General features: G+C 42.5%; 1 long non-coding RNA gene across 1 annotated transcript; it reads left to right on the top strand.

Annotated features, from left to right (window-relative positions):
• The first annotated feature begins 18,813 nt into the window (after positions 1–18,813).
• LOC129347311 (uncharacterized) lies at positions 18,814–19,361 on the top strand. Its single transcript, XR_008599343.1, has 2 exons — positions 18,814–19,023; positions 19,138–19,361. It is a non-coding gene; the product is annotated as an uncharacterized LOC129347311 (long non-coding RNA).
• The last annotated feature ends 5,305 nt before the right edge of the window (positions 19,362–24,666 follow it).

Here is a 24,666-nt window from a genome sequence, read left to right on the forward strand (position 1 = left end):
TACTATTGTTTGTTTGTGAAGGTTAGCAAGATTAAATAAAAAATTAAACGCCAAAACATTAAAACAGCTGTTTTAAGAAAATTCCAGTTTGATAAATCAGTATTGCTTTGGTGTAATTCAGTCACCAGAATTATGAACTGTAAAGGAGTTTGTGTTAAAACATGTTAAATCCCATTAAACACAAATACATTATTAGGGAATATAGAATTGTTTGGTTCAGACTGTTGACTCTTTTCCTACCAGTGTCTTAACAGACAAAATGAAAAGTTATGATGCAATCACATAAGTCACAAAATAGTTTATTAGTCAGCAGCAAAATCAGAACTATTTACAATGTGCAAAGTACAAACTGTGGTGGGCCTCTCCTACAGTGGAGGGCTAAAAGTAAAACTACATACAACTACAGGTGCTGGTCATATAATTAGAATATCATGAAAAAAGTTGTTCATTATTTCAGTAATTCCATTCAAAAAGTGAAACTTGTATATTATACTCATTCATTACACAGAGACTGATATATTTCAAATGTTTATTTCTCTTAACTTTGATGATTATACCTGAATACTAACAAAAATCTCAAATTTGGTATCTCTGAAAATTAGAATATTGTAGAAAGGTTCAATATTGAAGACACCTCTAATCAGCTAATTAACTCAAAACACCTGCAAAGGCCTTTAAATGGTCTCTCAGCCTAGTTCTGTAGGCTACACAATCATGGGGAAGACTACTGACCTGACAGTTGTCCAAAAGACGAGCTTTTTCATGATATTCTAATTATATGACCAGCACTTGTAAATCTCAAGTCTATGGGAGGTGGACTCGCTCACACTCGCCGGCTGCCCACTGCCTACCCCAGCTGCCCCAGCACACCCAGGAATGACTGGTTGAAGGCAGTATTCTGGGCCATCTCCTCCCGCTGCAAGGCAGCTTCATTCTCTCTTGCCTCGCTGAGGAGCAACCAGATGTTCTCATCATGCTGGGCATGACTCCACTCCTCCTCAGCCTGCATCTCCACAAGTACGCTAGGAAGGTCCAATTTTCTGTGGCCCCCTTTTCTCTTGCCTAGACCAAAGACAGAAAAGTGATCAGAGTCAGCTTTAATGGCCAAGTAAGTACACAATATACACAGAATTTGGTTTCGGCTGTTGGTGTCATCCTAGGAATATGGAAGAGAATAATAAAAAATAAACAATAGAAAGAGGAACAGGGCCACCCGTCCATCCATTTTCAATCATGATCATGTCTTTGATACTTTAATAAACTTCTGGCACTCTTCGCTTTAACCAAAGCACAAGCAGTAACTGCTCCACCACAAACAAAAACGACGTGGTGTGAACTTCATTTCATCCTGTGCACATTTTGGAGTTGCTAAGAAGAGCTGTGTTTTCTCATTTTTATGTATATTTTCATTCAGTTTCACAGCTACCTAGTGACTATAAGAAGAATGGTTGCAATACTACACTGCACCAGAACGTAAATTAATTAGAGTGACTTACTTGTTAAATCAATGGAAAATACCTGTAGTAATAATAATAATAATGCAAAAATCAACCATGCTCTCTGTTTACCGTGTCTTACCGGTGATAAGACGTTGCTGTGACGTGCTGGTGTCGGTGTCCGAGCTGGTGCTGGTGCTGGAGAGGAGCCGCTGCAGCTGGTGGAAAGGAGGCAGGGCAGCCGGGGGCTCCGCGACGGAGGTGGAGTAGGCTTCGCATGTGGAAAGGGATTCTTGAACAGAAATAAACACTCACTCTAAGTACAAGAAAAACACGGCATGCTGACTGAAGTATTAGCTTCTGAGAGCTAAACGTTAGAAACAGCAGCACGAAATACAAGCAGAGCACGGAGTTAGCGCCGATGGCTAACTAGCTATCTTATTGTCTGCTACAGGAGACAACGACGTTACTTTCTAAAAATACTTGTTTGCTTAAAAGAAGCTTGCCACCAATGGAATAAATGATGTATAAGTTTCTTGAAGTCACAAAACACTCACCGTCCTCGAACGTCTCCAACAATGCAGCGGCTGAGTCTCCCTCCTGTTGCTCGCCGGTGCGGTGCCAGTAAATAGCTTCCATTAAACCTCTTCCAACACCTCCTGGTTGACCCACGCCGGCCGTTGTGGTCCTGGGTGGACCGATAGTCACTTTTGAGCTTTTTCAGCTTCTCCCTACACTGCTTCTGTCCTCTTTATATACAGTCTACTGTATATGTGAGCGGCCATCCGCTCAGAGACCTCCTGATAAACTTTCTCCGTCCAGCTCTCTCTGTATTCTTTGGTCCGCCACCAAAGACAAAGTCTCGACCTCTTCATTCACCCACGGTACAGGTCTGGCTGTCACATTAAAATTATGAAGAACAGAGAGTTTCGTGAAGAGCAATGCACACCGTCGCTGTTTACAGTCGTTTTTTAATGCAGGATTTTGTTTTCGTGCTGAAGTTGCTCTGTGTGAGAGACAGCGAGATCCCAAAATGGCTTTTGCCATATGGCCGAGCGGTTTTGCCATATGGCAAAAGCCATTTTGCCATTTTGCCATATGGCCGAGCGGTTTTGCCATATGGCATTGAGCAGTGGTTTATGACAGACTCAGGATTGGTATATGGCGAAATTGTGTGACTAATCATTGTTGACGTTAGTCACAAAATACTGTCATGCAATGTGCTTTTGATTCACGTGCAGTGCGATTTAGGTTTACTATATTTTTTATGTTTCTCACACTGACGTCTGTACACGTATGACCGCCGATGAGTACCGTAACGTCACAGGCCGTGTTAGGTGGCTAGGCTAACCGTGTTAGACACCGGAGCCAGCCTAGCCTTAACCGGCCATATGCCCTAATAGTCTATACACTGTATATACTGTGTGTGTGTGTGTGTGTGTGTGTGTGTGTGTGTGTGTGTGTGTGTGTGTGTGTGTGTGTGTGCAATCGCAAGACGTATGCTTGCACTTTTGTTTTTTTATGAACGACTGTACATTATTAATAGCGCTATATTAAAACTGTTACAGTTGCATGTCATTTCCAAGGGTCATAAAGACATTCTTTTAATTTTGAAATCAGCCATATACAGTTTCACTTGTGAAATATAAGCCACACAGTTTGCACCACATCTACCAATTCTACAGCGATTGGTAGTAATAATATTACTAATAAAGGCAGGGACAGGCCTTGCGTGTATGTACAGATGATACTTATTTTTTCACTGAAATATCCGCTGTATGAAAAAACTGTGCTTCTTTCACACGGTCAGATATCTGCCAGTAGGGGGCGTCGTTGGTGTATTTTTCCATGTCAACAATGACACAGTTTTAGAGGTTTCTTAGGTGAAAGATGAGAGATTGCAGAGAGATGACTCAGAATTGAAACTCAGTACACGCCATTTTTAATTCCTCTACTTATCCACCACCGCCACATGGTTGATTGTGACCAGTGACATTATATACGCCATTACCAGTGGAATACAGTGCCACACGCCATTATCCTTGCCATATACCGTTTCAGGTTTGCCATGTGCCGTTGCATTTTTGCCATCTGGCATTTCGGTCTTGCCACATGGCACTTCTGGTTTGCCATCTGGCATTTCGGTTTTGCCACATGGCATTTCTGGTTTGCCATCTGGCATTTCATTTTGCCACATGGCATTTCTGGTTTGCCATCTGGCATTTCATTTTGCCACATGGCATTTCTGGTTTGCCATCTGGCATTTCTGGTTTGCCATCTGGCATTTAGGTTTTGCCACATGGCAATATATATAAGTCCTTTATTTCTCCCCACGCCAGGGGAAATTCACATTGTTACAGCAGCTTATGTAGCAATAGACGTAGTAGTAGAAATAAAATAATAATAGAACAGTAGTAATAATATTTAGGAGGGTGGCAGGGGGAGGGGTGATGGTGGTGATGGGGGGTGAGACAAGGAGGGGTGATGGGGCTGTATGTAGAGTCGAGTCGATGCGTACTCATCATCCCGCTGTTGTGGAATCCTCTTCTTAGTGGGAATCGTCGTTCTTGAAATTGTCATCATCCTCCTCGGAATCTACAAATGGTGGAGGATGGAGGAAAGGTGGTGGTGTTGGTGGTAGAGAGCTGAGGTGTGAAGAAGGAGTTGGCTGGTCGGTGCTTTGATGAGAGGGGGGAGGAGTGGGAGCAGAGTCAAATCTGTTAAAGAACAGATTCAGCTCATTGATCCACTCCCGGCCTCCTGCTGCAGCTCCCCTCTCATGGCCTCTGCTGGAACCAGAGATGGATCTCAGGTCTCTCCAGACCTCCCTTGTGTTATTGTCCTGCAGGTAAGATTCCATCTTGGTCCTGTAGCTGGCCTTGTCCGCCTTGATCTTCGTCTTTATCTCCTTCTGCACCCTCCTCAGCTCCTCTTTGTCCCCAGATCCAAAAACCCTCCTTTTCTCCTTCAGCAGGGCCTTCAGTTCCAGGGACACCCAGGGTTTGCTGTGAGAGAAACACCGTACTTTCCTGGTCGGTACGATGTTCTCTGCACAGAATTTAATGTAGTCCGTAATAGTGTCAGTCAGTGAATCAACGTCCTCCCCATGTGGACCACACAGCACATCCCAGTCTGTGGTCTCAAAGCAGTCCTGCACCACCTCAGTGGCCTCATCAGACCACTTCTTCACATACCTGATGGTGGGGGGTTGTTTCTTCACCATAGGTATGTAAATGGGCTGCAGTCTCACCAGGTTGTGATCTGAGTGGCCCAGCGGGGGGAGGGGGGAGGAGCTGTATGCATCCTTGATGTTTGCATACAGCAGGTCCAGGGTTTTATTGTGTCTGGTATGGCGTACTGGGTGAACGTGGGGAGAGTGGCAGAGAGCGATGCATGATTAAAGTCTCCTGAGATGATGATAAGAGACTGAGGGTGTGATGTTTGCAGCTGGGACGCTTCAATGTGGATGAGTTCACAGGCTGCAGTCGCATCAGCTGAGGGAGGGATGTACTGTGTACATCCCTCCCTCGCCTGTAATGGCTATTACATGTGATAGCTATATATATATATATATATATATATATATATATATATATATATATATATATATATATATATATATATATATATATATATGGAATGAAAGTCGGAATATATATAATGAAAGTCGGAATATATGGAATGAAAGTCGGAATATATGGAATGAAAGTCCGAATATATGGAATGAAAATCCGAATATATTGAATGAAAATCCGAATATATTGAATGAAACTCTGAATATATGGAATGAAACTCTGAATATATTGAATGAAACTCTGAATATATGGAATGAAACTCTGAATATATTGAATGAAACTCTGAATATATGGAATGAAAATCTGAATATATGGAATGAAAATCTGAATATATTGAATGAAACTCTGAATATATGGAATGAAACTGAATATATTGAATGAAAATCTGAATATATTGAATGAAACTCTGAATATATGGAATGAGAATCTGAATATATGGAATGAAAGTCTGAACACTTTCATTCAATATATTCCGACTTTCATTCAATATATTCAGAATTCTAGATTTTATATATATATATATATATAATTTCCTAAACGGCATGCCATATATATATATATATATATATATATATATATATATATATATATATATATATATATATATATATATATATATATATATATATATATATCATGGCATATATAACACATATACCAGTGGTACCAGATCCATTAGAGGTGGGAGGGCCATGGAGGTTGTTGTGCAAACCAGGGGCACATACTCAGTTTTGTCACACTGTAATGTCAGTGCGTATTTCCAATGACAATCATTGGATTATTGATTAAAGTGCTACATTTCTCTTAAATATGAGAATGTTTTAAACTGTGGATAGATATTTCTCCTTTGTTGCAAATTCGAGCAGAAATGTGTATATAAACGTGTATATAATTTGCCTTGTTTTTCTCACTTTAATTATTCTATGTTTCTATAGAAATACCTTCAAATAAAGTTACAGAAAGTGAGATCCTTGACTTCAGCTTTTAAATTGTCACTCTGACACTCTGTTGGTCTTGATCATTACATCATTGCTATTCATTGTTCTGAGATTCAACGCAGCATGAGAGACAGATTTCGAGAACTTCAGCTGTGCCTTAAACTGGCAGAACCGGTTCTTCAGGGATGGAGGTGAGGGTTTCACACATCAGCAGAAGTGTGAATGGCCCTAATTAGCATTTGAATCTTGCTGTTGTCTGTCATGACTGGTTGCCACACACACTTCAAGATTCAAGATTCCTACCTCTTAGTATACAAGTACACAAAAATAAAACGAGAACGAAAACCCCACTTTTCATGCAGTGCAGCAGACGTCCTCTGCAAGCTGCCACTCATCTAAGAAACAGTGTTGATTGATTTGTTTGGTTTCCGTACAAGGAAATGACATGCAACTGTAACAGTTTTAATTGCCATATGGCAAAAGCCGTTGCCATATGGCAAAAGCCGTTGCCATATGGCAAAATGGCTTGCCATATGGCAATGGCTTTTGCCATATGGCAATCCATATGGCAATCCATATGGCAAAAGCCATTGCCATATGGCAAGCCATTTTGCCATATGGCAAAAGCCGTTGCCATATGGCAAAAGCCGTTGCCATATGGCAAAAGCCGTTGCCATATGGCAAGCCATTTTGCCATATGGCAAAAGCCGTTGCCATATGGCAAGCCATTTTGCCATATGGCAAAAGCCGTTGCCATATGGCAAGCCATTTTGCCATATGGCAAAAGCCATTTTGGGATCTCGGCGCTGCTGCTGTGTGTTGTCACTCCCTGCCCAATCAGTGGCCTGCACTATGTAAACGCCACATTATCGGCTCATCTCAGCTCACTGGGAACCTCAGCCGAGAAGGTGCTGAAAATTAGTCCGTATGGAAACGCTTGCAAACAAAGATGAGACGAGCCGTACCGTGCCGAGTAGATGCTTGTGGAATCGCGGCTAAACAAAGACGAGCGGAGCCGTGCCGCGCCGAGTAGGTCCTAAAGGAAAAGCGCTCGACACTCCGAGCATCGCTGCAATTTGACAGGCTGGTAATCCACAAAGAACGTGATGTTCCAGAACTCCCCTCGGTATGCCAAACGCCCTGGTCCCTGTGTGTGCTCCTGTTGCACCCTGGTACCAGAAAACCGGCGGAGTACTTCCTCTAAATTTGCAGTCACTCTACGGTCAACATCTTGGTCGGAAAGTGCGGAAATAACTTCAACAACTTCAATAAATTCCTCTGCTTTACACGCTACATGCTCGCGGTCAGCAGGTCCTGCTTCCACATACTCTGCAAGGTCTAAAATATTTCTCACCAACTCTCTAGAAAGTTCACAGCGACTGTCCCTCTACACAGCCTCCATGTTTAGAAAGACTTCTACTTCCGGTTTCAAGGCAGACAAAAGCAGTGGATTAGACTAGATTCACGTTAGTCCCGCCCACGGACTTTGACGGGCGAGGTTGACAGATAAAATTAATTCATGATCCACTGCAACACAAGGACCATGAAATAATTAATTAAATCGTGAAATAATGAAATATATTTTTTACTTAAAATAATTGTTATTTTAATAAATTAATGACATATTTAATAACACATTTATGTATTTAATTCCAATTTTAATTAATTAATGACATATTTAATTAATTATTTAATGATTTATTTATTTATTTAATTTTGGCACTTTTAGTCCTCCATAACATACAGGATATACTGTACTGTAAAAAAAAAAAACGTTTTTCAAAATCAGTTTGTAGCCGTAACATCTTTAAGAATTTACTGTTATTATACATATTTTCCTTGTATTTTTAGATTACAGATATTTACTGTTAAAATCACATAAAAAATATTCCTTTAAATTTTAACCATGACACAGAGGAAATAAGTAATAATAAAAATAACCACATCAGAAATTTTGTATTTTAAAAAAATGGTAACTCATACTGACCTATGAATATTATCGATAAAATATAAATAAATTTTAGATTGCTATTTTACATATCATCTATATTTTGTTAAGTTACAGATAATGCATCCTTTGGTTATTGCACCGGCTAGCTACCCGTTTTTCTCTCTCGTTTTACCGTTAACGGTCGTGAAAGGTTCGCATATTACTGTTATCTTTTAGGGTTACGCTAGCCGTGCTTCAGTTTATGCCGTGTGTCTCGTCAGAAAAGTGCCCTTGCTTTATTATGACGTTATTTCAAATTGTCGACAATTATGCCTTTCCATTCATTCGCTATTTACTCATTTATCACCTCTTTTTGAACGAGCCTTCATGAAAGCGTTGTTATAGCGGTTAATATTTTTCATTTCTATTGTTTTCTAGCTGTACGCTGTTACATTTCCAGACACATTAGTCAGTGCATCTATTATAAACTGTGACCGCCGTTATAAGTAATGTTATGTATGAATATCGTCGTTATGATTGTCAGTCATTCATCTTTCCTTACGTTACTTCACCATTCAGTGAGTAACTGCGGCGGTGACATGAGTCTAACAATATAATTTAGCTTTCAGCAGCATATGTACATACATTTTCTTAGCCCAAAAACAATACTTGTCATGAGCTAACTGTAACTGTGATTACTTATAGCGGTCCTTTTGTACTGTAATGTTATTATGCTGTCCCATTAGCTTAGAATATGAATGACATTTGCTCTAGTTCAGCTCATGCACCTATAAATAATAATGACATTACTATAAAACATATCAATGATGGTTACTAGTTCTAAACTCTGGCTGGTACATTTGGTGTAACTTGTACATTTCTTCTATGTTAATAGGTAGATGGCTTCCAAACAAAAGAAGCACAGAGCTATGTCAGATGAGGAGTGGGTGTCCCGTCTGACAAGGTTTGCTGCCTCTGGGGTTTGGCCCTCTGAGGCAGGAAACAAACCAGCACGACGCCAGAAGTAGTGGCATGAACTGAAGGTAAAGTTGGACAGAATAATCAACAATAATTGTGCAGTTATCAGGGATAAAACTAATTAAACTAAAAGCGGAATACATTCTTATGACATACTCAAATTTTATTATAGATTGAGAAATGTCTGATGCAGCTGAGGGGACAGGCCTCTCTGTTTAGAGGGACACAGGCATGTAGCTGTGGTCTGCGTACAAAGAAGGTATCACTGATCTTTCATTACATTAATAGCTACAGGTGTTGTATTCTCTATGAATAAATTCCCTCTTTCTTCTCTGTGCACTTGTAGCCTTCCAGCTCTGTCCCTGAGCCTCCACAACCTGAGCCTCCACAACCTGGGCCTCCACAACCTGAGCCTCCACAACCTGAGCCTCCACAACCTGAGCCTCCACAACCTGAGCTTCCACAACCAGGTCCCTCAGCAGCGTCGTCTACACAGACAGAGCGGCCACAAACATCTGGGCTAGCAGCAACATCAGTGGACACAGGCAGTATTATGGGCACATATACTGCCAACAAAATGCTGGGTTGCCACTTGACCAGTGGATGGAGGAGATGCAGAGAAAAAGAGCAAACCAGTAATGGATTCTTCGTCCTTACTGGATATGCTGTGTAGATATTGTAAATAGTTTTAAATAGAGCTGTACAAAATATTGTTTCTTTATTTTTATATTGTACTGTTGTATATAGTTGTGTTAAAATTGTTTCAATATTGTTACTGTTTATTGTATATACTGCACTTAAGTCTTGTATTTCTTTGTGTGTTTGTGTGATATCCAATTAATCTGTAAATGTAATAAATCTGGTCTTTATTTCTGCAGCAGTGCTTTGGTGTTTTTTTACATAAATATTTGTATAATAAGACAAAGACCTTATTGCATAGTCTAAAGTGACTTGATATGGACAGCATTTATTCAAAACCATTTCATAATTGATCAAATGGGGCTTGTTATTTGTAAGAGTATCAATATAAGTAGATACACACAAAAAACAACTGTTTATACAGCTCTGTCAATAGCACATAAGAAAAAGCTGTTTTCTGAAGGTCTGACCAGTTAGCATTACATTTACAATAGGCCACTCATAATTTTATGTCAAAGTTAGTTATATCTCAAAGATTAACAACAACTGATTAAAGTTTGTGTTTGAATATAGATGTTAGGAGCTGGGATCGAACCGACGACCTTCGGATCCACAGCTTCCCTGACCATTATCCTGTAAAATGACATATTTTGCCTAAATTATTAAAATTCAAGACAGTCAGAAAGGCAGCAAGGCCAGGAAAGGCTCTTAATTCATGTCTTTATTTCCAAATTTTTCCTAATTTTTTTCCTTTTTCTCCTCCTTTTTCCTTCCCCCCTTCTTCCCCTTCTTTTCGCCCTCTTCCCCCCCCTAAACAGACTATTGTTCCCCAGCTTCAGCCCGACGGCCCCGAGGTCGGGCTGCTCAGATCACAACCTGGTGAGACTGCAGCTCATTTACATACCTATGGTAAAGAAACAACCCCCCACCATCAGGTTTGTGAAGAAGTGGTCGGATGAGGCCACTGAGGCGCTGCAGGACTGCTTTGAGACCCCAGACTGGGATGTGCTGTGTGGTCCACGTGGGGAGGACATTAGCCGCGATTCCACAAGCATCTACTCGGCACGGTACGGTTTGCCACTATTGTATCTGACTCGGCTCGTCTCGGTTTAGTTGTTTTTCCATATAGCCTCATCGTGGGTGGAGTCGTCATAGCGCAGCGAGCCGAAAGTCCCTTAACGTCATTTGCGTGTGTTACACCCCTGTACAGCATGCTGTAAAGGGGGGGAAGTGAATGAAAGAAGAAACACGCTGTTGTTGCTAGCTTTCATCCAAAAGTATAATGAATTTAGTGCATAACAAACACACATCTTAATAACAACAGTTTAAATGTCAACTTACAACTTTATATATACATTACAACTTTATATTTTACCTGTAAAGGGGGGAAGTGAATGAAAGAAGAAACACGCTGTTGTTGCTAGCTTTCATCCAAAAGTATAATGAAAAGCCGCAGGCAACAAGCTCCCCCTACAGACCAAAACAGGAAGTGCACGACAGCGAAACCTCGACACAACTAATCAATCACAGGGTTGGATTCGCTTCTCTTCTACACAGCAGAACAAACAATACAATATTTATGTTTTAAATACGATTTTAAAGTATCTTTTAAATGAACTTAAACTCTCTCCCAACACATAATTCTTACCTTAAGATTGTTTCTATTTTTAAATGTATTTTTAATCATTTGTACTATTAATCACTATTTTTAAACATGTTTTTAATCCTTTTGACTAGGTCATTCATTATCTATCCATTACACACTCCCCCACAAAACAGATGTCGTCCCGACGTCACAATTAACTTCCACGATCCACATCTCATGAATATTTGCAGCAAATTATGAAATGTCAGATGCAACTTTCAATCTCTTCATATACAAACTCATATATGTTTAAACTTATGAGCTCTAAACATCAAAACCCCATTAACATACTTTCTGTTAAACAATAACCCCTTTAATCAGTCCATGAGAAAATTAAATGCATTTATGAGAGCACTCAGCTTTGCAAAAGTCCATGAGTGTATGGTTTGAGAGTGGTAGAGTCCATGAAATGTATGAAATGTGTGAATGCATAAGCTCTTAAGTGTTTTACACAGTCCATGAGAAATGAAATGCATATATGAAGGCACTCAGTTTTTCAAAAGTCCATGAGTGTATGAGTGCATTTGTGAATGTAACAGTCCATCAAATGTCTCTGTTTCAGTAACCAGGAACAAAAGCTGTTTGGTAGTGGAAAGGTTGTACTGGAATCACCCATGGTCCTGCTGTTTGTGCTGGTCCATAAGATGGCGGAGGGTACCAATACATGGTGCTGCTTGGGAGTCCAGTACTATAACAAACAGGATTACCCAGCTGGTCATATGTGAAGATTTTTGGAGCTCGCCTCTCTCTAATTGGTCGCTGATGTCCTTGTTCTGTGTCTCTGTCATTTTCAGCCGGAGCAGGAAATGTTTGTGCTGGCATCTCAGCTTCTGAGATCGTCTCCTCTTGTAATGCACCCAGATCTGGTGTGTCCTCATGAACCATCACCTCTTGAATTTCTGAAATCTGTTCATCATCCAGCATGTCTTCTGTGACCTGAACTACCTGCTCCTGGGGAATGTCTTGTGGATTATGATCAGCATCATCCGAGGTTATACTAAAATCTCTGCTGGCATGTTCACTGTCTGTGTTTACCTGCGGTTGATACATGGGCAGTGGTTGCTCTTGAGGCATATAATAATAACCTTCATCATAGTCATCATCACTGTCACCATCATCATGATGTGATTCTTCCCTGTCTCTGTTGCTTTGGGAGATGATTTTCCTCTGAGGTGCAACAGGTTTCAGCAGGATCTCAAGGGGTAAATGGTCACATGGTAACAGAAGATTACGATGTAGGATCTTGCTCTTTCTACTCCTACCCTGCTCTGGCAAAACTTCATATATTGGCATGTTTTTTCCCACCTGTCGAATGACTTTGTGGATACAACTTTCCCAGTGATTGCGAAGTTTCCCTGTCCCACCTCTGGGTGTCATATTCCTTACCAACACACGGTCACCTTCATGCAGCACAGAACTTTTTGTCTTGTTGTCATAGTTTCGTTTACTTCTCTCAGAGCATTTCTTTGCATTTTCAGTTGCAATCTTATATGCCTCTTGCATTTGTTGTTTCCATGTTCTCATATATTCTTGGTGGTGAGCCGTTCCTGTTTCAGGGGTCAAACCAAACAGCAAGTCAACAGGCAATCTTGGTGACCTCCCAAATAAGAGATAAAACGGAGAGAAGCCTGTGACTTCACATCGAGTGCTGTTGTAGGCATAAATGAGCTTTGGCAGTGACTCTTTCCACTTTGATTTTTGACTTTCTGTGAGTGTTTTCATCATTTGCAACAGTGTACGATTCATTCTTTCCACTTGTCCGTTACCCTGTGGGTGGTAGGGTGTTGTTCGTGAGCCCATCACTCCACAGTTTTTCTTCAGCTGTGCAAATAACTGATTCTCAAACTCACCTCCCTGGTCATGGTGAATTCTCAAGGGGAAACCAAACTTCAGTGCATAATCATTAAAAATCTTATCGGCAACAGTCTTGGCAGATTTTGAAGTTGTAGCATAAGCTTGTGCAAATCTTGTGTAGTGGTCAACAATCACCAGTATGTATTCATATCCACCTTTGCACTTGTCTAAATGCAGGAAGTCAATGGATATTAACTCAAATGGCTGCGTTGTGATAATGGGTGTTAGAGGGGCTCTTGTTTCTTTAAAAGGCTTCTTCTGTTTGAGGCAGGTACAGCGATGCAGCACATACTGCTCTATGTCTTTCTGCATATGTGGCCAGAAGAAACGATCTCTAACAAGTGATGTCGTGCGCTCCACACCTTGATGTCCCATTTCATCATGAAGTTGCCTCAAAACAGTCATTTTGTACTTTTCTGGTAACACAAGCTGTTTCCTGGTGACAGTTTTCCGATGTAATATTCCATCCTCATCTAAGCTGAGCTTGTCCCAATCCCGCAGGAGACGCTTACTCTGGACACTGAATGACTTAAGCTCTGCTCCAATGGGTCTTTTGTCAGACTGTTTACAGCATATAACAGGGCCAATATTTGGATCTTCTTTTTGAGCCTGAGATATAGCTTCCCTTGACAAAGAAGTTGATGAGCTCTCATCTGTGACTTCACATTCCACAGCCATCACAGACCACACTGAATCTGTAACTTCTACTGCCTGGACAGTGGCTTGTATTGCGGTTGAAGACATTTCTTCTGTGCATTGTTCAATCACAGCTTCTATGTTACAAGGCATCCTTGAAAGTGCATCTGCATCACAGTTTTCTTTGCCGGGGCAATATCTGATGGTCAGGTGGAAATCTGCAAGTTCAGCAACCCATCTGCAGCTTGTGGCGTTGAGCTTGGCTGTTGATAACACATAAGTGAGCGGGTTGTTGTCAGTGTATACAGTGCAAGATGAACCAATCAGATAGTCCCGAAATCTCTCAGTAACTGCCCACTTCAATGCTAGAAATTCTAGCTTTCCTGAATGAAAATGGTAGTTTTTCTCTGCTTTGGTTAGGGTGCAGGATGCGTAGGCTATCACACGTAACTTGCCCTCTTGTTCTTGATACAATACTGCACCTAAGCCTTGGTTAGATGCGTCAGTGTGCAGCACAAATGACTTATTAAAGTCTGGGAATGCGAGGATAGGTGGCTCAACTAGACAGTCAATCAATTTTTCTAGAATATGTTGGTGTTCATCAGTCCATGTGATTGTTTTGTGTGCAGGAACACCTCTGTTTTTACCTTTTGCTCTCCATGTCTTTGTGTTCTTCCCCTGCTGTTCACTCGATTCAGGTCCCCCTTCAAGCAGAGCATACAAAGGTCCAGCAATGCAAGAGAAATTTTTAATATACTGTCGGTAGTAGCTCAGGAGGCCCATAACTGTTCTCAGCTCCCCTACAGTCTTTGGCTTCTTCTCCTTTAAAGCTCTGACAGCAACAGTATCAGCAGGATCCATTTTACTGCCCTCTGCTGATACAATTCGTCCAAGGTAACGAACTTCACACTTAAACATTTCACACTTACTTGGCTTTAGTTTGATCCCATACTGTCTTAATCTCTGCAAAACTGTTCTTACGTCCCCAACATGGTCCTCAAATGATTTGCTGAAAACAAGGGTGTCATCCAGGTATGGTATACAGATCTCATCTCGCAGACCTTCCAGACATTCCTCCATGCATCTCTGAAATGCAGCTGGCGCATTCATGAGGCCAAATGGAATTCTTATCCACTCATATAGACCCCATGGTGTCACAAAAGCTGTCATGGGCCTGCTGTCTTTTGCCATGAAACCCTGATGATAGGCCTTACCTTGATCCAAGAGCGAGAACCAGGAGTTTCCTCCAAGGCCATCCATGATGTCCTGCACTCTGGGAATAGGCTGACGATCTGGCAGAGTCTTTTTGTTCACCTCACGGAAGTCGATGCACAGTCTCAGGGTTCCGTCCTTTTTACGAACACAGACGACTGGTGACGCATACGGTGAATTGGACTTTTTCACCCAGCCTTGTGCGATGAGATTGTGCAGGTAGTCTTTCATCTCCCTATATAGAGGTCTGGGCACCGAAAGGTAAGTTTTTGCAACAGGTTCAGTGTCTTTTAGAGTTATGCTGAGTTGGAGTTTCTCAATGCAGCCAATATCATTGTCTGTTTTTGAGAAGGAAGCTGACTCTTCTCTCAACATTTGCTGAGCTACTTTCTTTTCTGGTTCATTGAGGTGGCTCAGATTCACGGGTGGGTCCCATACATCGTCAGGGGCTTGGTTGTTATCAACTCTGATATGATTCATTGAGGCGGGAGGAGGTGAGTGGCAACCCTCTAAAATAGATGCTGGATAAACTGCCTGAATCTGCTGGACAGTTCCGACCACAGTTTTTCCTGCCAATACAATGTCATGGTCTGTGGGGTTCTGCACACTGACAGTAATTAATGGCTTATTATCTTTTGCCACTGTTACAAGACTGTCACAGAATTGAAGCCCTTCAGTCCAATGGGGATTCACATCTGGCTCAAAGATGAGAGTCAAATCTTCAGGTGGTGAAGACATATTAACAAAGCACTCGACTTTTACAGATGTGTGTTTGGGTACGTTGATTATTTCTTTTTTTGTCTTCACAACATACTCTCTATTATGTTCAACTCTTACTTGTTCAACGAAGGCTTGTGCTTGACTTGGTTTGAGGTCAGGGAATGCTGCTCTTACTGTGTGACTGAGGCGTTCTCTCTCAGTTGGATTGGAGTGTCCTGCTTCACTGTCTATGATGAGATCAATAACATTTGAGCCAATAATGGGACAAAACAACTTGTTTCCCTTCATGACAAGTGTTGGAACAATAACTTCGGTGGTGGGTGCTCCTTCTGGGGCCAATCTGAAAGTAACCTCCACCCAACCTGCATATGGCATGTTTTCACCATTTGCTGCCACTATGTCTAGTGTCTCTGCACTCTCCAAAATTTCAGAAATGTCTCTCAGTCTTGTGTCCTGTAAATGTTCATATTTCCACTGTTCATCAATTATTGTCACTTGAGAACCAGAGTCCCACAAAGCTTGAACCCTCTCACCTTGGATGTAGCAGTGGATTATGTGTTTTTGTCCTACCAGTGGAGCCACATTTGTTTGTTTTTCTCTTCTTGAGTGAGTGTGTGTAGTCATACAGGCAGGTATTTTACATTTTTCTCTGTGCACAGTCCAGTTGTTAACTCGACATGACTTTGAACAATAAAGCTCTTTTTTACATGATGAGCATTGCTTCAGTCTTATCACATCACTCTTCTGTCCACAGTGAGCACAGAGCTGGGACCGTTCTGTGTGGCTGGTCACTCCCTGTCCCTCGCGAATGACCTTTCCTCGTTTAAAGGGTCACCTGCAAAATGTCTCTGTCCTCTAGCTCGACATCCAGCCGAGAAATGCTCGCTGCTGCCACACCTGAAACAGTGGTTGCAGTAGTCCTCAGTCCCACGCTGTCTGCAGCCAAAACATCTCCTCATGTGTCCATGGTTTGGTGGTGGGTAGTTGCGCTGTGGAGCAAATCTTTGCTGATACTGGGCAGTCTCACCTCTTTGTCCTGGGCCCGGTGGAAACCAGTATCTCTGGGGCAGGTTTTGTGCTTGATGACCAGCAAACTGTTGAGCTGCTGCACCATCCTGCTCTCCTGCTTGAGCCTTGTGTTCTCTGGACATGTACTGGGGCTGCTGCATACACTCTCTTATATGAGACACCTCAGCTTTAAGATCTTTTAGTACAGCCATTTCTGATCTCATTTCTTCAAGTTGGGTCATGACACTGAGAGAAGCTTTACTTGTGTTTTGTTGAGGTGTTGGTTTCTCATGCTTCTCAACAGGAGCTGTACTGGACTGTGCTGAATGAATGCTGACAGGTCGTTGTTGCCCCAACTGTTTTTTCTTGTTTTGGCTTTCTGCTTCATATGCACAGGCTCTGTTAAGTCTCTCAAGTAACAGTTCATCAGAAATGTCACGTTGTTCAAGATATGGTTGAAGGTCACGTTTAATGTTATCATTTAGTAGCCCCGTTGATACAGTATGAAGAAACATGTTCTGCACTAAATCTGGATCATACTTGAGACCTGACTCTGCCTCCTGTGAAGCAAACAAAATCTTCTGTCTAAGGTCAAAAGCACGAATCAGGAAATTCTGTGGGGTCTCTTTAATGCCTTGAACCTCAGATGTTAGTTGTTTATAGAGTTCAGTTGCACTCTTTTCCTGGTAATGAGAGCGAAGTATCCGTCTCAGTGTGGGTAAGGTCAGATTAGGTCTCCCTTCCAGATAGCTACGAACTTGCAAGCCAGGAGAGATGGCTCGGATCACTGCATCTACAATCTCAGACTCTGGAAATCCCTTACTCAGTCCATGTTCAATCTGACGAGCTAAACTTGAAAATGTGAGACGATCTTTCTGTCCGGGCTCACCTATCTGGCCAGATACTTTAAAGTCCTTATGCCATGTTGGAGGTGCATGACTATAGGGTGTGTCCTGTGTTGATATTTTGCTGGAAACCACTTTGTGAGTCTCTGTGTTCTTTTGGTCACGTCTTTTATCCCTTTTCTGTGTTGTTGACAGCTGCAAAGTCCCAACTCCTGCCACTACACTTTCTTGCTCTTTGTCTTGTTCATTCTTTTCCTCTATTATCAGTATTTCTTGTGCATTTACCTGCTCAGCTGTTTCGCTTTTTTGTTTACTTGCTCCCTGAAGCTCAGTGATCTTGTCCTTGAGGCAAAGTAAATCAGACATCCCTTTGTCCTCCAGTTCATCAAGCTCCTCTCTCTGGATGTGGTTAGATATCAGTGTAATAAGGGCTGTGCGGTTTTTGCCAGTAACATGCTCAAACGTGGGGCCTGCAATGAGTAAAAAGTCACATATTGCCACTAAAATGTCTCTAGAAAGCAGGCACAAATCCCCAATTATTTCAAGCTGCAACTTCTCCATTTCTGATGAATCCATTTTCCTGCAGAGATACTTGAATGTAAACGACGTGAAGTGGTAGTTTTAGCCGTTGAGGGTAGTTAGCTGCGCTCCTGGTATGTAGGAATACCTCAGATTGCATACACTTTCCTCAGACTGCAAACGTCCTGCTGCCGTCGATCTACTTCCTTCATCTCAACACTGGCTGGTTTTTGGGAGGGCTGTGTAGTGCTCTGGGGCATCTAACAGGGGTAGAAGCTGGTCCTGGCAACACACATCCCAGCGGTGCCTCCAAATGTTACACCCCTGTACAGCATGCTGTAAAGGGGGGAAGTGAATGAAAGAAGAAACACGCTGTTGTTGCTAGCTTTCATCCAAAAGTATAATGAATTTAGTGCATAACAAACACACATCTTAATAACAACAGTTTAAATGTCAACTTACAACTTTATATATACATTACAACTTTATATTTTACCTGTAAAGGGGGGAAGTGAATGAAAGAAGAAACACGCTGTTGTTGCTAGCTTTCATCCAAAAGTATAATGAAAAGCCGCAGGCAACAAGCTCCCCCTACAGACCAAAACAGGAAGTGCACGACAGCGAAACCTAGACACAACTAATCAATCACAGGGTTGGATTCGCTTCTTTTCTACACAGCAGAACAAACAATACAATATTTATGTTTTAAATACGATTTTAAAGTATCTTTTAAATGAACTTAAACTCTCTCCCAACACATAATTCTTACCTTAAGATTGTTTCTATTTTTAAATGTATTTTTAATCATTTGTACTATTAATCACTATTTTTAAACATGTTTTTAATCCTTTTGACTAGGTCATTCATTATCTATCCATTACACGTGCGACACAAACGCAACATAACGGAGGCGATAGTACACCTGCTGCTCCGTCTGTGGCTTTCTGTCAGATTCAAAGTAATAGAAGAGTCGGAGAAAGCTGAGAGCGGCGAGGCGAAACACTCAGGAGACACACAGGAGAGTTTGGGAGGCGATGCAGCAGTATCAAGTCGAAGACAAGAGGATATGAACGAGACGACATATGAGGGTAAGCTAATGCTAGTTCGCTAGCTATCGTGTATCAGTCCTGTGAACGACCCTGTAATGGCTGCAGTTTATCGCTATTAGGTAATAAAATATGTATGCTGTGTATGTGTTTCAGATGCTCTCTGATGAGACTTCATGGGATTTACCTGAAGCAGCAGCACATGAGCCTGCAGTGGCACAAGGTGTAGAGGAGGAGGGCAGAGATGTACAGGATGCACTGATGCAGGTCGTGTCATGCAGAGGTTAAAAGTTATTCTTCTCGTTAGACTTCTGTTTCTCTGTCTCCGGACCACTATTGTTTTCTTTAATGCAATTCTGACAATAAACTTTTGTACCTTTTGCAGATGTGTCTATGCTATTGTTTTATCTGTGAAGGTTAGCAAGACTACATGACAAATTAAACACCAAAACATTAAAACAGCTGTTTTAAGAATATTCCAGTTTGATAAATCAGTATTGCTTTGGTGTAATTCAGTCAACGGAATTATGAACCATAAAGGAGTTTGTGTTAAAACATGTTAAATCCCATTAAACATAAATGCATTATTAGGGAATACAGAATTGTTTGGTTCAGACTGTTGACTCTTTTCCTACCAGTGTCTTAAGACAAAATGAGAAGTTATGATGCAATCACATAAGTCACAAAATAGTTTATTAGTCAGCAGCAAAATCAAAACTATTTACAATGTGCAAAGTACAAACTGTGGTGGGCCTCTCCTACAGTGGAGGGCTAAAAGTAAAACTATATACAACTAAATCTCAAGTCTCTGGGAGGTGGACTCGCTGGCTGCCCACTGCCTGCACCAGCTGCCCCAGTACACCCAGGAATGACTGGTTGAAGGCAGCATTCTGGGCCATCTCCTCCCGCTGCAAGGCCGCTTCGTTCTCTCTTGCCTCGCTGAGGAGCAACCAGATGTTCTCATCATGCTGGGTGCCAGTTCCGCTCCTTCTCAGCCTGCATCTCCACAAGCACGCTTGGAAGGTCCAATTTTCTGTTGCACCTTTTCCTCTTGCCTAGCCCAAAGACAGAAAAGAGATCAGAATCAGCTTTAGTAAGTACACAACATGCAAGGAATTTGGTTTCGGCTGTTGGTGTCACACTAGGAATATGGAAGAGAATAATAAAAAATAAAGAAACTATAGAAAGAGGAACAGGAAGAAAAATGAAATAGCAACATTAAATAAAACAATATATACAGAAATTTACAGCTAGACTGGAATAAACACATTAGCAAAATGATAATTGCTATAAACAGTAGTGCAAAAGCAGAGAATGCTGTTCATGGTGAAAAAAAATGCTGTACATATCCATTGGAATACTGACTATTGTACAGGTGTTTAGGAATGGCTCAGCTGTTTATTACAGTGATGGCAGTGGGGAAGAAACTGTTTTTGTGTCTGGTGATTTCTGTGTACAGAGCTCTGTAGCGCCTGCCAGAGGGGAGGAGGGAAACAGTTTATGTCCAGGGTGAGTGGGGTCTCTGATGATGTTTTCTGCAGTCCGTACGGCTGTAGTCTGTTTCTGTCCTGCTGTGTGGCTGATCCAGAGGTGCACAGGACAGATCGGATGACTGCAGTGTAGAACTGGATCAGCAGCTCCTGTGGTAGGCCATGTCTCCTCAGCTGTCATAGGAAATACATCCTCTGCTGAGCCTTTTTCAGGATGGAGTGGATGTTCGTCTCCCACTGCAGGTCCTGAGAGATTGTAGTCCCCAGGAGCTAGAAGGACTCCACAGCTATGATGTGATGTATTTAGCCACCCGTCCATTGATTTTCAATCATGATCATGTCTTTGATTGTTTTACTTTAATACATTTTTGGCACTCTTTAACTGAAGCACAAATAGTATCTCCTCGACCACAACTAAAAACAACGTGGTGTGAACTTCATTTCATCTTGTGCACATTTTGGAGTTCCTAAGAACAGCTGTGTTTTCTTATTTCTATGTATATTTTCATTCAGTTTCACAGTTACCTAGTGACTATAAGAAGAATGGTTGCAATACTACGTTACACCAGAAAGTAAATTAGAGTGACTTGCTTGTTAAGTCAATGGAAAAAAAATGGAGCTGCATGTGTTCTGTTTATGTGTCACTGTAGCTACATGTAGCTTTCATCAGGCGTTCCTGAGCTGGCTGCTGCACAGTTTGCATTTACACCTGTCTGAATTCTTGGTCGTTGGTCTCGTTGTTCTGATCATGCTTGCAGGCATTTACACCTGTAGTGATAATAATAATGCGAAAATCAACCATGGTCTCTGTTTACCGTGTCTTACCGGTGATAAGACGTTGCTGTTACGTTGATGTTGACGGTCGGTGTTTGAGCTGGTACTGGTGTCGAAGCTGGTGGTGGAGAGGAGGCAGGGGAGCTGGGGGCTCCATGACGGAGGTGGAGTAAGCTTCGCATGTGGAAAGGGATTCTTGAACAGAAATAAACATTAACCCTAAGTACACGAAAAATACGACATTGTAACTTGTGAAAAAAATAAACCTGTACGACCACTAGCTTAGTTCGTCATGCAGACTGATGTATTAGCTTCTGAGAGCTAAACGTTAGAAACAGCAGCACGAAATACAAGCGGAGCACGGAGCTAGCGCTGATGGCTAACTAGCTAGCGCCGATGGCTAACGAGCTACCTTATTGTCTGCTACAGGAGACAACAACGTTACTTTCTAAATATACTTATTTGCTTAAAAGAAGCTTGCCACCAATGGGATAAATGATGTAAAAGTTTCTTGAAGTCACAAAACACTCACCATTCTTGAACGTCTCCAATAATGCAGCAGCTGAGTCTTCCTCCTGTTGCTGGCGGTGCGGTGCCAGTAAATAGCTTCCATTAAACCTCTTCCAACACCTCCTGGTTGACCCACGCCGGCCGTTGTGGTCCTGGGTGGACCGATAGTCACTTTTGAGCTTTTTCAGCTTCTCCCTACACTGCTTCTGTCCTCTTTATATACAGTCTACCGTATACGTGAGCGGCCATCCGCTCAGAGACCTCCTGATAAACTTTCTATGTCCAGCTCCTTCTGTATTCTTTGGTCCACCACCAGACAGAAAAATCTCGACCTCTTCATTCACCCACGGTACAGGTCTGGCTGTCATATTAAAATTATGAAGACAGAGAGGTCTGTGAAGAGCAATGCGCACCGTAGCTGTTTAGATTTTTTTTTTAAATGCCGGTTTTGTTTTCGTGCTGGAGTCTCTCTCGTGTGTCGTCACTCCCTGTCCATTCAGTGGGCTGCACTCCTGTCCAATCAGTGGCCTGCACTATGTACACATCACATCTCGGCTCACTTCATCTCGGTTGGAACCTCAGCCGAGAAGGTACGGAAAATCGTGCCTGATGCCATGCGATAATCCATATGGAAACGCTTGCAAACAAAGACGAGCCGAGCCGCACCGCGCCGAGTAGGTGCTTGTGGAATCGCGGCTATTGATGCACTGACAGACACTATTACGGATTACATTAACTTCTGTGCAGAGAACATCGTACCGACCAGGAAAGTACGGTGTTTCTCTAACAACAAACTCTGGGTGTCCCCAGAACTGATGGCCCTGCTGAAGGAGAAGAGGAGGGTTTTTGGATCTGGGGACAAAGAGGAGCTGAGGAGGGTGCAGAAGGAGATAAAGAAGAAGATCAAGGCGGACAAGGCCAGCTACAGGACCAAGATGGAATCTCACCTGCAGGAAAATAACACAAGGGAGGTCTGGAGAGACCTGAGATCCATCTCTGGTTCCAGCAGAGGCCATGAGAGGGGAATTGCAGCAGGAGGCAAGGAGTGGATCAATGAGCTGAATCTGTTCTTTAACAGATTTGACTCTGCTCCCACTCCTCCCCCCTCTCATCAAAGCACCGACCAGCCAGCTCCTTCTTCACACCTCAGCTCTCTACCACCACCACCACCAACAGCACCCCTCCTCCGATCCCCGTCTTCCACCACCTCCGGACTCCACAACCCATCACCCCTCCTCGTCTCAGCCCTCTCCACCACCATCACCCCTCCTCCTGCCACCCTCCTCCACCACCCCCAGCCTCTCCATAACAGCTGAACCAGCGAGCTTAAAAAGATCAAGACCAGAAAGGCCGCAGGTCCTGATGGAATCTGCTCCAGACTCCTTAGAGACTGTGCAGACCAGCTCTGTCAGGTGCTGCTGCACATCTTTAACCTGAGCCTGAGTCTGGAGAGGGTTCCTCTGTTATGGAAGACTTCCTGCCTGGTTCCTGTCTCTAAGACCAGGAACCCCAGGGAGCCTAACCACTTCAGACCTGTGGCCCTCACTTCTCATCTGATGATGACCATGGAGAGGACCGTCCTCGGGAACCTCCATCCCCAGGTGAGCCCACATCTGGATCCATTGCAGTTTGCCTACCAACCGAACATTGGAGTGGATGATGCAGTCATCTACCTGCTGCACAGATCGCTGACTCACCTGGAGAACACCGGCAGCATTGTGAGGGTCATGTTCTTTGACTTCTCCAGTGCTTTCAACACAATCCAGCCTTCTCTGCTCAGGGTGAAGCTTGAAGGAGCGTGAGTAGACTGTCACCTGGCTGCTTGGACCATCGACTACCTCACCAACAGACCACAGTACGTGAGGCTTCAGGACTGTGTGTCTGATGTGGTAGTCAGCAGCATGGGGGCCCCACAGGGGACAGTGCTCTCCCCCTTTCTCTTTACCCTGTACACATCGGACTTCCATTATAACTCTGGGAGCTGTCACCTCCAGAAGTTCTCTGATGATACAGCCATTGTCGGGTGTGTATCTGAGGGGGACGAGCTGGAGTACAGGACGGTCATCACATACAAATAAATAAACTGGACTGGACACACAATACAGAGGTCCTGTACAAGAAGGGCCAAAGTCGTCTCCGCCTGCTGGAGAGACTGAGGTCTCTGCTCCGGACATTTTACGACTCTGTGGTAGTGTCTGCTATCTTCTATGCAGTGATCTGCTGGGGAGCAGGGAGCACTGAAAGGGACAGAAAGAGACTAAACAGACTGGTCAGGAGGGCCGGTTCTGTCCTGGACTGTTCCCTAGACTCCATAGAGGAGGTGGGTGAGAGGAGGATGGTGGCAAAGCTCACATCCATCATGGACAATCCCTCTCACCCACTGCATGACACTGTGGGGTCTTTAAGCAGCTCCTTCAGCAGCAGACTGAGACATCCACCCTGCAAGAAGGAGTGCTATCACAGGTCATTCATACCATCTGCTATAAGACTTTACAACATCAGCATCACTGGCTGATGTTAACATAAACTGACTCATATCATATCACCCCAAACCATAAAAATTTGCACAGACATTCTTGCACTGCTACATCTTTGCACTTTTTAAACTTATTTTTTCAAGCCACTTCATATTGCATTGTCTTGTAGTGTCAATACTGTACTATTTCATTCTCATTTATCATCCCTGTACATATTTTAAATATTATTACTACTATTCTATTATTATTTTATTTCTATTACTACATCTATTGCTACATAAGCTGTTGTAACAATGTGAATTTCCCTTGGCGTGGGGAGAAATAAAGGATTTATCTTATCTTACGTTAGCATATGAATAAAAGTGTGAGTTTTCATGGAAAACATGAAATTGTCTGAGTGACCCCTGTTGCATTTATTAATTCAGACTACATAA

Source organism: Amphiprion ocellaris, chromosome 17, assembly GCF_022539595.1.
Source record: "Amphiprion ocellaris isolate individual 3 ecotype Okinawa chromosome 17, ASM2253959v1, whole genome shotgun sequence".
Taxonomy (NCBI): Eukaryota; Metazoa; Chordata; class Actinopteri; family Pomacentridae; genus Amphiprion; species Amphiprion ocellaris.